A 5,783-nucleotide genomic window follows, 5' to 3' on the forward strand; every position below is an offset into this window, starting at 1 on the left:
ATGGCTTGCTTGCTCAAAATGCTTAGCGATATGCTCCAAAAGCCCTCAACTACTTTCTCATATCCACATTTGTCCCAAGCCAAAAGTCAAACTCGTCCCCACCGATTTGATCCATCCGGCACCACAGAGCTCAGTTGACATAGCCACTGCCAGAAACCCTAGTCTTTCCGGTCTCACCGATAGGGATCTCGGGCTCACTGAGATGGGGTTGCAAACTCTCTGTTTCCCTTCGTAACTTTTTGGTCTAACCGAGATGAGCGATTGGTCCCACCGAGTCTGCAATGCAAACTCTTTGTTTCCTTTTCATAACGCTTCGGTCCCACCGAGATGAGCGAATCGGTCCCACCGAGTTTGCCTGACCAACTCTCTGGTTAGCTTATTACCAAAGTCGGTCCAACTGAGTTTGTGTGATCGGTCCAACCGAGATTACATTATGCCCTAACCCTAATGATATTGGTCCCACCGAAATGAAATGTCGGTCCCACCGAAATTGCCTAACGGTCACATATGTACTAAATTGGTCCGACCGAGTTTTCTGATTCGGTCTCACCGAGTTTGGTATAATGTGTGTAACGGTTAGATTTTGTGTGGAGGCTATATATACCCCTCCACCCTCTCCTCATTTGTGAGGGAAGCCATCAGATCGTGCCTACACTTCCATTACCCATTTTCTGAGAGAGAGCCACCTACTCATGTGTTGAGACCAAGACATTCCAATCTAACCATATGAATCTTGATCTCTAGCCTTCCCCAAGTTGCTTTCCACTCAAATCATCTTTCCACCAAATCCAATCCTATGAGAGTGAGCTGAGTGTTGGGGAGACTATCATTTGAAGCACAAGAGCAAGGAGTTCATCATCAACACACCATCTATTACATTTTGGAGAGTGGTGTCTCCTAGATTGGTTAGGTGTCACTAGGGAGCCTCCAACAAGATTGTGGAGTGAACCAAGGAGTTTGTAAGGGCAAGGAGATCGCCTACTTCATGAAGATCTACCCTAGTGAGGCAAGTCCTTCGTGGGTGATGGACATGGTGGGGTATACAAGGTTGCTTCTTCGTGGACCCTTCGTGGGTGGAGCCCTCTGTGGACTCGTGTAACTGTTACCCTTTGTGGGTTGAAGTATCCATCAACGTGGATGTACGATAGTACCACCTATTAGAACCACGACAAAAACATCCATGTCTCCAATTTCGTTTGCACACTCCAATCCCATCCCTTTACTTTCTTGCAAGCTGTATGCTTTACTTTCCACTACTTATATACTCTTTGCATACTTGCTTGATTTGTATTGTGAATGGTCAAACCTATGCTTAAACTCCATCCAAACTTGAAAAACTTAAAAACAGCGAACTTTGTGTGTTGAGTGTCTAATCACCCCCCTCTAGACACCTCTTCTCGATCCTTTCAGAACATAACTGTTTATTTAATTGAAACTGAAATCAACATAGAGCAAGTTACAACAGCAAACACGTTGAAGAAACAGGTTTAAAACATACCTGTTGCGCCATTGGAGTTTCAATTGCATCCTTCAAATTTGAAATTAGTTGGTATGAGTAAATACAGTGATGCAAGAGCAAAGTAGTATGAACCATAGATACAGAACCTGACCTGAGAACAATTCTTCTTCTGCTTTAAGCGTTTACTTGGGGTTCAGAGTGGTGGTCCTCGTGCTTTGGGCACTGCAATTGCCTTACTAACTACTCGTGTTTGGGTGCTCTGTGGTGGAGACAGTGCTGTGTCAACGGGAACTGGGTTACTATCTGCTGGGGTTGGGGTTAGAAGGGGTGTAGCTGGTTCTCTGTCCAACTGGGTAGGTGTACAATCTGCATGAGTCTGGGTTATGTGTGGTGGGGATGGTTCTTGGGCAAGTACAACCGTGGTTCTATCTGCATCGACAGGTAGCACGATCTTTTCCGAAGACCGTGTTTTTACTCCCACAGATACTGCCATCACCCCCTCCAATTGAAATGGCTAATAAACAAGAAAATTAATTGAATGTACAAACATTGTAAGACAGACAGTTGCAATGGATAGTAGGAAGAAATAGGGCATGAAATAATTCACATTTATGTTTTCTAACCAAACAGAATAGCAGGACATAATTTCACATATATGATGGCTAATTAATTAGGGTAGCATGACACAATTTCACATGTATGATGGCTAACTAAACATGATAGAATGACATACCTCAAAATATGATGACTATGTAAATAGGATGACATGATATAACTATACGATGTGTCTACTAAAGTGGTTGGCATGCCATAAATCACAAACATGTTGTCGATGGAAACATGATGGCATGATATAATTCACGGATAGAATGACATAATTTAAAATATGATGACTATGTAAACAGGATGAGATGATATAACTATATTATGTCTTTAGAAAATGGATTGGCATGCCATAATTCAGATACATGTTGTCTATGTAAACATCTTGGCATGATATAATTCAATTATATGATTTATATACTAAGGAAGTGAGCAGAAGGCAATCACATATATGATGTGTCAACTAAGGAGATGACATTCAATATTGTGTATATGATGTAAAAACTAAGCATTGCAATACAACATATGCATGATATGAGTAATATAACTCTGCCAAGTTTGAGCATACACCTCAGGGGGATAATAGGACTGGTCATCTGCCTCTGAATCCTCCTCTGAAGAGCTATCTGTAACCAGCAAGATATCTGCTTCAGCAGGTAGCATTGTCTGCTCTGAAGACCTTGTTTTCACTCCAGATTTCTCCATCACCAATTCAAATGGCTGATGCATAGGAAGAGCAGTTGAATATACAAACATTGTCGACAAAAGCAATGAGAAATATAAAAAAAGGATGGCATGATATAATACACATATATGACGCTTGCCTAAACAGCATGGCATTGCATAATTCACATATATAATGCCTTGCAACAAGATAACATTGTATAATTCACATATATAATGTCTTGCAACAAGATGGCATTGCATCATTCACATATATGGTAATTAGACACTAAATTGGTGGCATTCACACAAAAGCATGTCTAAACTAAGCAAATGACATAGCAATGCAAGATACCATACGCACGATATGAGGAACATAACCCTGCCAAGTTAGAGCATGCACCTCGGGGGGGGGGGATAGGACTAGTCGTCTGTCTTTGAATCCTCCTCTGAGGAGCTATCTGTAACCAGCAAGACATGTGCTTCGTCAGATAGCATTGTCTGCTCTGAAGACCTTGTTTCCACTCCAGATTTTTCCATGACCGTGTCGAATGGCTGATGCACAGGAAGAGTAATTGAATGTACTAAAATTGTTGACAAATTTAGCATGTAATAAAAAAATGATGGCATGATATAATTCACATATAAGATGACTGGCTAACCAGGGTGGCATTGCAAAATCCACATATATGATGACTGGCTAAAAAAGATGGCATTTCATGATTCACATATACGATAAAGAAACTAAACATATGGCATTGATACAAAGCATGTCTAAACTAAGCAGATAACATCTTTGATGTATACAGTAAGCAATGCAAGGCACCATATGTATGATATTACCAACATCAGCATGCCAAGTTAGAGCGAAGACCTCATGGGGTAAATAGGAGTGGTCTTCTCCTTCTGAATCCCCCTCAGAACAGTTACCTTCCTCTTGATTACGATCCGAAATGGGTGGAGGGGGGCTGCCTTTGCACCCACCATGGAGCGACGTCTGCATGAAATTTTATTGCCACGCAAGGCTCATCTCTTTTGCTCTACATGATCAGTTCCATTGTGTACAATAACTGGCATGCATAGGAATAAAACATAGTGAGATTATGTAAGGAGTGCATGCACAAATCCAGAGTGATGGTAGCAAACTATGGATAGACCCAAAACCAATGATAGCAGGCAGATAATAGCTTTAGTTAAAAAAATACAGATAATGGCTCCTTTAATGTTTGTTTGCACCCAACATGAAACTCATAGTAGACACCCGAGATTAACCAGATAGTAGACAGATAGTACTGATTGCTGCCTCAATATGTACCCCACAACCATTTAAAAACTCAAGTTTCAGCATTATTTTGGATCTGACTCGGAGTCTAATAGGTGAACACGACGATAATGTAGCATGTCATCATATTAAGCGATGCATAACGTAACCAGACACGGAAGAGTGCGACCTCGCTTGCGGACCGGTGTAGTCCTCAAGGTCATCTGCTCAGTTGATGATGGTAATGCAGTTGACGTGGCTACCGGCGGCGGGGAAGAAGATCTGAGGCAGCAAACGGCAATCTGGAGAGCGGATCCTTGTTGTGGTGAACCATTCCGTCGTTGGAGTAGCTGAGCTGGGTGGAACACAACGCTGTAGGTGCAGGACAAACCACACAAGGTTTTCTTTGACACATATCTGTAACAGAAGTAATTGTGTAAGGGATTGTTTGAATTTGAGGATTATAACAATGTAGGGATAGGAAATAGGCATGAATAGGATAGGAATGCACGTGCAAAACAGAGAATTTAAAAACACAGTATTTCCGCCAATCTGGGTGTTTGATTCACAACAATTGGAAGATCACAAGATGCAAAGAAGCATGGTGAGATTAAGTCAAACCACAAGAAAATGTACGGTTATAATGCTATTATGCCACTATCTCTTAGTCTTGTGCTTCATGAATAGGAATATGAAAAGGAGGACAAGTGGAAATTAGAAATTGTATGTTTTTTATTTCCAAGAGACACTAAAGGAACAAATCCTACAGTTTTCCTTTGCTCCATTCCTTTGCACCAAATTCATGAAAAGTAGTACCATAGGAAACTTTCTGATTCCTATGTTTTTCGTTCACTTTTCCTTTCAAGCACTGGCGATTCTAGTAGGCAGGCTTGAGCAAGGAAAATCCTAAGCTAAAAAATGTTTTTGTGCTACTTCTATTACTTTGGACCCAGTCCACTGCCCTACTAGCTCAACTCCCAGGCCCATCGACAAATGCACAGCTCAAACGCGCATATAATAGGATACAAGAGAGTCCATCACGGATAGCTAAGTTGCCTGGTACCTCACTGCTTGTCATATAATAGGATAAAATAATCGTATTTCACGTTACTACGTGTGCTTAGTGGACAATATATATAACATGTAGAGTAAAAAAGAGATGAAACAAGCGTACAACCTCTTTGGCGAAGCCATGTCGATCTCAGTGTGATTGGGTTGGCAGGTGAGGATGCTCCGGCTGATTTGGCTGTTGGAGGAGGGGAAGAAGATCTTAGGCGTCTGGAGATGGAGCCCGAGGTACTGCTCCGTTGTGATGGAGGGTTTCGTCGTTGGAGCAGCTCCGTGAGTTGTACGACGCCGAGGCTGAAGCAGGACAAGAGAGACAACGTTAACCTGAGTGGAATTCTAATAGCATCTCCAATAGATGACGTAAAATACATAACCACAAAGTGCTAGATGTAAAATACATCAGCCGCTCATCTCTGAACTTAACTGTCAAAACTGAATTTAACTGTCGAAACTGAACTTAGCGGTCGAAACTGAATTTTCCTGTCGAAACTGACTTTTACTGTCGAAATTGAACGCACTAGAGGTGAGGCTACACGTCAGTCGACTGACTTTTTCATCTCTGGTCAGTCAATTTTGCAGCCGTTGGATATGAAATCAAGGGCCTGCAGTTCATCTTCACCCTCCACCCCCCTGAGCTGCCAGCCACCATCGGCCAAACAGCCGCCCCCACCGCCCGCGGTCGGCGGTGTGCCACCCCACCCACCTCGAAAACAATCCCCACCGCTGGTC

This window comes from Triticum dicoccoides, chromosome 7B (assembly GCF_002162155.2).
Source record: "Triticum dicoccoides isolate Atlit2015 ecotype Zavitan chromosome 7B, WEW_v2.0, whole genome shotgun sequence".
Taxonomy (NCBI): domain Eukaryota; kingdom Viridiplantae; phylum Streptophyta; class Magnoliopsida; order Poales; family Poaceae; genus Triticum; species Triticum dicoccoides.